Source organism: Dermochelys coriacea, chromosome 16 (assembly GCF_009764565.3).
Source record: "Dermochelys coriacea isolate rDerCor1 chromosome 16, rDerCor1.pri.v4, whole genome shotgun sequence".
NCBI lineage: Eukaryota > Metazoa > Chordata > Testudines > Dermochelyidae > Dermochelys > Dermochelys coriacea.
The window spans coordinates 6,166,441-6,177,452 of NC_050083.1; the positions used below are offsets into that span (position 1 = coordinate 6,166,441).

At 43.2% G+C, this 11,012-nt stretch overlaps 1 pseudogene; it reads left to right on the plus strand.

The window, feature by feature from the left end:
* Positions 1–120: 120 nt before the first annotated feature.
* LOC119844328 lies at positions 121–5,705 on the plus strand (annotated as a pseudogene).
* The last annotated feature ends 5,307 nt before the right edge of the window (positions 5,706–11,012 follow it).

Consider the following 11,012-nt stretch of genomic DNA (forward strand, 5'->3'; position numbering starts at 1 on the left):
GTAGCTCACGAAAGCTTATGCTCTAATAAATTTGTTAGTCTCTAAGGTGCCCCAAGTACTCCTTTTCTTTTTGCAGTTTAAAAGGAAACACATTTTTTCTTGTTTCATTTCTCTTCCATGATGGAGGAGATGGATGATATACAGTGCAAGAAAGGTGAGCATTTCTTAGCACCAGTAAATGTCATCTCATTCTCTCCAGGGAACCCAGACACGAAAGCATAATAGAGGTGGACAAACAAGTTGCAAAGAATACATTTGTGATTTACCCTTTTCCTGGTCTCAGGCCATTGCCAAAGAGACGTTGTTGTTTTCAGAATGAATGTGTTTGCTGTTGCCAATTGGTCAGTGAATCATTTGTGGAAATACAGTTCTGCCAATGGGTTTACTCAGCACTTACTTTATAATGAAAGAGGTGTCAGGGCTCAACCAATTTTTTTACTTTCATATCTGAGGTGACAAGCCCAGAAGTGCTGGGGCTATGAACTGCCGAACCTAGAGGTGCTGGGGCTCTGGCACAAATTAAGCACTGGGTTTCCTTGCAAACTGCTCGCTGCAAGTATGGTTATAATAAGCATTTGATATTCCCTCAGTGTAATTTCTCACCCACGTCATGTGATGATATTTCTCATCCGTAACTGGAAGATCTTCTGTCTCATAGAGAGATTTCAAAACAGCTGCACAGACACTTCCAGTGGAAGTTTTAAGAGAATTTTCTGATTCATGAGTACTTAAGTCACTTTGAGCCAGATCCTTGGTTGTGGCTGAAATCTTCTTGCACAGAACACAGGGCGGAATGGGATGTAGTGTCTTTTATTCTTTACTCCTCAAATTTAACATGAAGAAGCTGCATGGGCACAATGGAGTCTAAATGACTGTGTTTGCTAATTGTTTACAACATGCGAGGCCTGGCTAGAGCCATATGCTGCAGCTCTTGTAGGTTTCTAAATCCAGAAACACTAGAGGGCTCACACACTATTTGAAGGGATACTCCCCGGTTCTTATACACTTGGGGGGGGGGGAGGGAGGAGAGGGTAGCTCAAAGATATCTTTCCAATTACCTGAACTTGCGGCTCATCCAGGAGCAAAAAATTGCAAGGAGCTGTTAGCCCGAGGGAACCTCCTCTATCCCCATGACTGTAACACTGACCGTGCTGTGTGACATGGACACAGATGGTGGAGGATAGATTGTAAGAACAGAGACTAATGAAGCTCTTCATACACTTTTTTCTTGCAGAATAGGTTTCTGTCGTAACATAGAGAGATGCCTCTTAGCCAGTTGGTTGCAGTTTGGAAATAAATATGAAAACAGAAACTCAAACAGGGAGCTGTTTGATCAGCCTGATTAGCTGAAAAAAATATAGGCACTTCCTGATCCCTTTTGATCCTTTCCCACAATGACCTGTTTATCATAGTCTCCAGGTACATTGGTTGTGAACACAATGGGTTTCATGCAGCCTTAGAGTCAAATAATCCCCCTTTGTGAGGGGACATTTGTCACTGGCCTGACACAGTTAACCAGGTTTCCCTTCTCCTGGCTATTCTCTGTCCGGCTCTCAGAGTCTCCTCGATAGCTGCCCCAGACTCTGGAACCAGAATTTGTTCTTCCTTCCACTTTGGTGACAGTCATCATCAGCACTGTCGCTCAGGCGGCCTCTGAATATAAGTGGAGATAGTGTTCTAGGGAGCTGAGGAGACAAAGAGTTTGAACCCTATATATACACATCACATTCAAACTTTCAAATGTATTATCATTTTTATTCTAGTAGTGCCTAGTTCAACTGATCAAGATCAGGTCCCCATTGTGCTGGACCCTGTAAAAACACACAGTGAGAGACAGTCCCTGTGCTCAAGAGCTCCCTGTCTCAATAGACAAGATGGACAAAGGGTAAGAGGGATGCCGGAGGTGATGTGACTTGGCCAAGTGACAGAGCTCAGTATACAACCCAGGCCTCCTGACTCCCAGTCCAATGCAGTCGTGGTTTGATAAGACCCTCTGTGGATAAGTGTTCCCTGAGCCTGAAATAGACCTGAGCAGATGATTTACAGTCTCAGTATTTCCTGTCTTCTGCTCTTTGTAGGAGGGAAAACAATGTGGGATTTCCCAGCTAAGAACCCCCTGTTTCCCCACAGGTATTCCAGAGACAGGTGGATGGCTCGGTTGACTTTTTCCATGACTGGAATTCGTACAAGAGAGGATTTGGCAGCCGGTGGTCAGAATTCTGGCTGGGGAATGACAATATCCACCTGTAAACGTCTCTTGGTTTACATCCCTGATGCATTCTTTTCCTTATAGCAACCTGCTCCACCAAGTCTTTCTCCCACACCCTTCCTTGGGTACTGTATACAGAGCTGTACCAGCGGTAGTGCTGCAGGCACTTGTTACAGCTCAGCCCTTCAAGGAAAGCTATTGAGTCCGATAATGCTGTGGCAGCTGTGCTAGCTCCAGCTATGATTCATGGAGCAGCCTTTGTCCTCTGGTGGTTTACCCATGGAGCAGCAATGAAGGAAGCTACAGAGGGGATGAGGTTATAGATTCTGAGCTATCGTAGTGAAGCACAATATGGAGCACTATAATAGGGAGGCCTGGTTGGTGGATGGAAATTGGGTTAATAAAGATAAATATGAAGATATTGCTTGATGTAGGAATATCTGGGTAAAATCCTTTAGTGTGTGTTATGCAGGAGGTCAGACTAGGTGATCACAGTGGTCCCGGAAGAATGGGGCCTCATACCTGACTGGGACCTCTAGGGGCTTGTGCAATACAATCAATAACAGTAATAAAAGCTCATGGGAGATGCTGAACACTTTGCTTTCATATTGTTTTCTAAAGGAACCAATGAGCTCCGTGTTGATCTCAGAGATTTTGACAACAACTCTCAATTTGCCAATTACGTGTCATTCAAAATTGCAGGAGAGACAGAGAAAAACAACCTAATCCTTGGAGCTTTGGTTGCTGGCACTGCAGGTAAGTTCTTGCATGTCCCACACCTTTCATGGCAGATGGAAAAACCTGGTAATCCAGAGAGATGTAAAATATTCTGTGACAGAAGCCAAATACATCCAACACCAATTACAACATGAGATTTCTATTAAGTACTATACTGTCCCTTTTATACAGCAGGGGTCTCGTGATGGAATACTGTAGTAACAAGTGTTCCGTGCCCCGGCCTCTATATGCAGAGACTGATTGAATAAGTGAAAGGTGATCCCCATGGAAGTGATCTCTCTCTTTCAGGAAGTTCCAGTTACTCTGCTGTGGCGGTATTATTGCAGGAGCACAGATTCTAAAGACACCAAAGATGTGGCGTGATCTGGATAGGCTGCCTAGTGCAGCGACAGAAAGCAGACTTCTAAGCAGAGTTAGGCACAGTCACTGAAGGTTACTTTCCTAAATAGGACTGTAATACCCCTGAGAAAGAAGTTAATTACTCCAAATAGATACACCAGGAGTGATGCATGTCGTGGAGTGGGTGGACATGCCCCCTTTAATGCAAAGAACACATTCAAGCTCTGGAGGCAGCCGTTCTCTAACATGCAGTCTGCTGCTGGATTTCTTAGGGACATTGTGAGGCCTCAGCAGGCCCCTGGTAGGCACTTAGGAGCACATTGCACTCACATTACACCACCACAAAGGTGTGAGTGGCCAGCAGAGCACCCCTGGACTGAGCTCATTGACTGCAACGAGTTACTCTGGATTTATAGTGGTGCAACTTAGATCTGAATTTTACCTGATCAAGACTCTTCCTCCCAGGAAGCAGAACTGGAGTCTCTCTCCTGTACCCCAGGGAGACTTCTGTTGCCTGGTTAAAGGAGAAATTAGTGACCCCACTGCAGAATCTCCAGAATGGGCTGTGGGACCTGAACTGTGCAAACATGGACTAAATACACACAATTGTTTCCATGGTGGATTCATTAACCATCCACAACAACATGCTGTTTACAACCCGAGGCTGTGACAATGACCAGTATTCAAGTAACTGTACCACATCCTTTAAAGGGGCCTGGTTGTGCAAAGAATGTCACTGGTCCAACCTGAATGGATTATATCTGAGAGGAGCCCATGAAAGCTATGCTAATGGGAACTGGAAGACAGGCAAAGGGCAGCAATACTCCTACAAGATGTCAGAGATGAAATTTAGGCCTATGTAGCTGATCAGGGAAGCAGTTATAGTAATTACACTTAGCTCTTATGCAGCAATTATAGGTTGGTCATATTGAATATTTATCTGGAGATGTCTGTTACACCTCTGGTTTTTTTGTTTTTTTGTTTTTTTAAACCATCGTCTCATCTTTACCCTTTACACTCTGTATTTCTGCTGGCCTAATGAGAGATGCAGCCATGTACACAGGGCAGAAATGGGACCTCATTAGCCAGATCCATGTAGTTGGAATCTTGGTGAAAGTCTAATAAATACATGTTTAAATACATACAGACCCAGAGTCATCATTAGGCATAGAACCCATGAACTGCAGCACCACACTTGTAAGCCCTTCCAACCTGAGCTCAAGAACATGTAACGCTTTGCTATAAGTAATAGGCAGTTTGGTTTTTTTGCACAGCAGCAGCTAGAGGACTGCAGCATGACACACATGTAGCCAGTGAGATGCACTGGGAGCACTGGTCATACAAAAAGACAAACCGTTTTTGTGAGAAACTCTGAGCTTTCCAAACTGGTTTTATTTCAAAGGGTGTGTTGACATTTTGCAAAATATGCTTTTATTTTCCCCTTTTTGAAATGTATTATTTAAATGGTATCCTCATTTGCCATTGACCAAAAAGGAGGATTTAATGCGCAATCTTTTTGATAACATATTTGATAAAAAAGGAGATTTAAAAAAAAAAAAAGTTGTGAATTTTTCTTGAAAAACAATGTTACAAACACGTTGATGTTTCACATTTTTCATTTTTGAAAAAAACTGTCCACAGAAAAACTCTTAATGTGAAAAATTTCAATTGTCTCTATCTAGCTCGTGTCTCCATCCCAATTTGGCTCTGCCCTTCTCTGCTTCCAGAGGTAGTCACTCCAGTATACCTCCTACAACAGTTATGCCATTCTTCTCCTGCAAAACATTAATGACTGGAGCACCAGCACCCACTGAAGAACCCTCCCCTCTCTTAATAAATCAGACAGTGGGCTTAAAGATGCCTATTTCACAAACACTTTTTGAGACACAAGGCAGTTCAATAGCATTAGAGCCAAAATCTGCCTGGCCCTGCACTGAGTGTCTATAAAGGGGTTGGAAGACAGAGTAGACACCTGCAAGAAGGGGACATAATTTGTCTGGCTACAGTGGGGAATACAAGAGAGGATAGCAACTTCTGCCGGCAACATTGTGGCTCCAGAGGGCACGTCTGAATGGAGGGATGGTGCAAATAGAAGAGCGCTGAAAGGATTGCTGACTATACCTGGTCTAGAAACTCCTGCTGCTCAGTCCAGGCCTCCTCATGGCAGTATTCTTCCCACCTATGCTGGTATAACCCTAATGTGACTCCATTTCCATCAATCGAGTTACTCCTTATATGAGTGAGTGGGGAATCGGAGACGTTAAATTTCACAAAGGCATGACAGGCTCTAGGGTGCTCCCACTGAGGTCAATGGCAAAACTCTGCACTGTTTGACTCGTGTCAGGGATCAACAGCAGAGGTAGGGGATGACAAGATGTGGCACTGCGGGTGGGTTCTGGGCAGCTCCTGTTTTATCCATTATAGCCCAGAAAAACATGGCAAGGCAAAGAGATGTAGAATATTCTATGGCAGAATCCAAATACATCCCATGCCAATTACAACACGAAATTGCTATGAAGTACTGTCCCTTTCATACACTAGGAGTCTCATGATGGGCTCCTGTAGTAATTGCCCTTTGCCACTGCGTCTATATGCAGAGGCTGATTGAATAAGCGAAAGGTGATATAATCCATGGAAGTGATCTCCCTCTTTCAAGAAATACTATTTATTCTGCTCCTATGGCATTATTGTTGGAGCACAGATTCAGCTATGGTGTAATCTGGATATCCTCCCAAGTGATCTGACTGAAAGCAGAGTTCTTAGCAGAGATGGGTACAGCTACCGCTGATTGTTTTCCTAAATTAGACCTTAATGCCCTTGAGAAACATCTGAATTATATGCAGCAGGAACATCAGGACTGGTACATGTCACTGAGTGGGTGGACATGTGCACTTTTATGCAAACTGCACAGCCTCACTCCCACACACCAGAGGCAGAAACATTGACTGGACTGCAGAGTCCATACTGGAGGTGTACTTAGGCACAGCATGAAGCCTCAATAGGCTCAGTGATAAGTGAACGGGATTCCATTGTGTTCCCATAACACCATCACAAAGGTGCAAACTGATCATGGCGCACCCAAGGATTGACCCCTGACTAAATCCCGAGTAACTCACTGCAATTTGCAGTAGCCCCCTTTTAGTGCACTCCTGATCACTAAAGTTGGTGGAGGCTCTCTGTTTCCTCCCTCCTTGAGTAATATAGGATCTCCCTTTGGGACCAATGAGCCTTGGGTTCCTGATGATTGGTGACTCCTCCTAGGGGTCAGAGATGCAGATGGCTAACACGACAAGGCCTCTTGGATAAATAACTAATATAGCAAATCAGATCTTCCTAACCATATCATTTATTTGTTTCCTGGAACAGGAAAAGGGGCAGCTAAGAGAGGGAAGGGGAGGGAAGGGGTGGTGACTAAATGGCTTCCTGGCCTGCGTTACAACAGCACATTGAAACCCACAACTACAGTGCCTTCAGGCTGGTTGGGGCAGTGAAGCTATAGCTTGAGAGCAGGTTGGCATCACTGTCTGTGCTGTGGGCAGCTTCCCGATTGGCGGGCAGGTGTCCCAGGTGAATCAAGCCATTGTTGAGCCCTGTTCTTCCTCAATAAGGAAGATGCAGTTGCAGATGACGCCTGTTCCTTCAAAACGTAAGTCCTTCAGGAGTCTGTACATCATAAGATTGTGGGGTGACCTCATGAGTCTCTACTGCCCTCAGTGCCCAGCAAGTACCATCATAAATCCCCACAGCATCTCTAGGCTTCAAAAGCACCAACACACTAGACCCTCTATCATAATATATCTTTTGTTTATGCTTATATTGTTTATTCACATAGAATCATAGCATCGTAGAACTGGAAGGGACCTCAAGAGGTCATCTAGACCAGTCCCCTGCACTCATGACTAAGTATTATCTAGACCATCCCTGACAGGTGTTTTCTAACCTGTTCTTAAAAATCTCCAATAATGGAGATTCCACAACCTCCCTAGGCAATTTATTCCAGTGCTTAACCACCCTGACAGGACATTTTTCCTAAAGTCCAACGTAAACCTCCCTTGCTGCAATTTAAGCCCATTGCTTCTTGTCCTGTCCTCAGAAGTTAAGGACAAACATTTTTCTCCCTCCTCATTGTAACAACCTTTTATGTACTTGAAAACTGTTATCATGTCCCCTCTCAGTCTTTGCTTCTCCAGACTAAACAAGCCCAATTCTTTCAATCTTTCCTCATAGGTCATGTTTTCTAGTCATTTAATCATTTTTGTTGTTCTGCCTGGACTTTCTCCAATTTGTCCACATCTTTCCTGAAAAGTGGCTCCCAGAACTGGACACAATACTCCAACTGAGGTCTAAGCAGCATAGAGTAGAGCGGAAGAATTACTTCTCGTGTCTTGCTTACAACACTGCTGCTAATACATCCCAGAATGATATTCACTTTCTTTGCAACAATGTTACACTGTTGACTCATATTTAACCTGTGATCTACTATGACCCCCAGATCCCTTTCTGAAGTAATCCTTCCTAGACAGTCATTTCCCATTTTGTATGAGTGCAACTGATTGTTCCTTCCTAAGTGGAGTACTTTGCATTTGTCCTTATTGAATTTCATCCTATAAACTTCAGACCATTTCTCCAATTTGTCTAGATCATTTTGAATTTTAAGCCTATCCTCCAAAGCACTTGCAAGCCCTCCCAGCTTGGTATCGTCCATAGACTATATAAGTGTATCTCTCTGCCATATCTAAATCATTGATGAAGATACTGAACAGAACCAGACCCAGAACTGATCCCTGTGGGACCCCACTTGATATGCCCTTCCAGCATGACTGTGAATCACTGATAACTACTCTCTGGGAATGATTTTCCAACCAGTTAGGCACCAACCTTATAGTAGCTCCATCTAGGCTGTATTTCCCAAGTTTGGTTATGAGAAGGTCATGCGAGACAGTATCACCTTACTAAAGTCAAGATATACCACATCTACAGCTTCCCCCCATTCATAAGTCTTGTTACCTTGTCAAAGAAAGCTATTAGATTTGACACGATTTGATCTTGACAAATCCACGCTGACTGTTACATATCATCTTATTATCGTCTAGGTGTTTGCAAATTGATTGCTTAATTATTTGCTCAGGGTTATTACCTTTCCAGGTACTGAAGTTAAGATGACTGGTCTGTAATTCCCGGGTGTTGTCCATATTTCCCTTTTTATAGATGGACATCTAAGTCAGTATTGCCATTAGGAGTCACTACTGAGTTAAAGCCTCTTGTTCTCAGCTTCCTGCCAAACGGTCTCTGTGCAGGTGACTGTCCATGATTCACTGGTGCTGCTCTATAGCTCAGAATAGCCAAATATGGATCTGTACCCACGGTAGTGGCCTTTTTCAAAAGCTGTTTTAACAATTTTCATACCATTCTCTATAAAACCATTGAATTGAGGATACCTGGGACTCAAAGTTACATGCTTAAACCCATACTCTCTACTCAATTATTTAAATTCATGTCCATCAAACTGTGGACAATTACCGTACATGAGATCTTCAGGCAGTCCATGCCTGGAAAATATGGATTTCATGCACATTACATGTTTTGATGTGGTATTTTCTCATAAAAGAACCTCTGGATAATGAGAATAACAATCCACCATCAAAACATAGTGTTTACCAGCATAGGTGAATAAATTCACACCAACTTCAGACTATGCTCTTAACTGTTCATTGTTTATCAACCTAGGCTCTTTTTTCTGTCATTTCTGGTATTTTTGACATTCCACACGTTTTAACAGTTTTCTCTGTCATTGTTCATTTGTGGCCAATACCGTCACTCTCTGCTCCGTATTTACATTTTGCTATATCCAAGTACCCTTCCTGTATACTTGTCAGTATGTCAGCTTGTAACATCTACTCTCCTACTTCCTCTAAGCTGCATGCCATCAATAACAGATAGTTCTCCTTGAAACTGTAAACAGGGACATGGTATGGAATGTCCTGGCCACCCTGTAATAATAGCCTTAATACCCTCTGTAAAGTCCCATTATTAGCTGTAGCCCAAGAAAATTCTTTCCAGTTCCTGTCTGAAGCTGGACACTTTGTTTGCATCAGTCTCACAAGTCTGACTCCACCGCTGTTTCTATTACGGTTTTATCAAATGTTCTGGACAATGTGTCCCTTACTTCCTCTCCCACATGTGCTCTTTGTATCAGCCCAAGGGCTGGGCATGTTTTTAAATCCAGTATAGGTGCTTTATTCCCTTTCACTATCTCAAAGTTTATCAGCTCTGTTTGATCTTTTATTGTCACTGGTAGTACACAAGTAGGAATGAAGAAAAGGAGTACTTGTGGCACCTTAGAGACTAACAAATTTATTTGAGCATAAGCTTTCGTGAGCTAAAGCTCACTTCATTGGATGCATCCGATGAAGTGAGCTGTAGCTCATGAAAGCTTATGCTCAAATAAATTTGTTAGTCTCTAAGGTGCCACTAGTACTCCTTTTCTTTTTGTGAATACAGATTAACATGGCTGCTACTCTGAAACCTGTCATTTAGTAGGAATGAGTTTCTCCCATTATAAGTTTAACCTGTTTGCTAGCCATGTTCTCTATTTTTTTCAAACTTTTAACACTAATATCTGAAAGAACATTTACCTGAGCATCAGTGCACAATTTGTAGGTTATAAGAGTCCCATTAGTGTCTAAGGAAATTGTCCATTCATCTCTTCCTTCCTCCAGATATAGCTCTTGGATGGAACTCCTGAGCTATTATCTGTGCTCTTTTCCTGGATTACCACATAAGCATACAGGCTTTGCCTCCTCTTCCACAGTTGCTGATCCTGGTTGCAGACTTTGGCACAATGATTGTATTTCTTACAAATATTGCAGAGCTTACCAAAATGTAGAGGTCGTTTTTTGTCCACGTCTTGAGCAATCCTTTGTTCACATTTTGAGCTTTCCCTTACAAACTCTTGTGCTTTGCCTTTTTCATTCTTCTCTATGTTTTTGTTTTGTACTGACTGACTGCTTGCCAGTTTTTTCTCTCTCTTGTCACTCTATCTAGAGTGGCAGTGTCCTGTTTTCCTTCCATTATTTTTATGTAAGCAGAGTCAGGATGAGCTCCACCCTGACATCTGGTGGTGAGTTGTGGCAAGTTGTGGAAAAGAACTTCAGGGACTGATCTCATTTGCATAGGCACACCCACCCCGCCTAGCATGAGCCCATAGCTGCCCAAATGGTCACTTTAGCTGCTCTGGGACCCCCAGTTTCTCTGTTATTGGGGCAGGAAGAATAAATTGTTATTATCCTGATTATGTGAATCAAGGACAGTGGAACTGTACTTGGCCTTTTGTTATGATGGAGGGACTTGACATCAACTAAGTAGGACTCGCTAGGCAAGGGACATGGGTTCCAAAACTCAGTGAATTGAGAGGGTTGGGTACAGGTATTAGTACATGGTGGTATGGACCCCCTGGTGAGGGCCCTGCATGCTAATAGCACTGCTTTCTCCCTCCACTGTAGAGTGTCAGAGCTAATTTTGATTCCATTAGGAGTCTAGTTACAGGCTGCTGAGCTGAATTCACTTTGGGCTGATGGTGCACCAGCACTCAGGCTCCTCTACTACAAGGTGAAATCACAAAAGAGCTAAAATTACCAAGAGCTGAAATCACTGAGTGTTGTGCTAAGTAGCGGGGGAGCCTGAAGATATATTGTGGAGCAGCTCATGGGAGAGCTGGCAGAGTGGA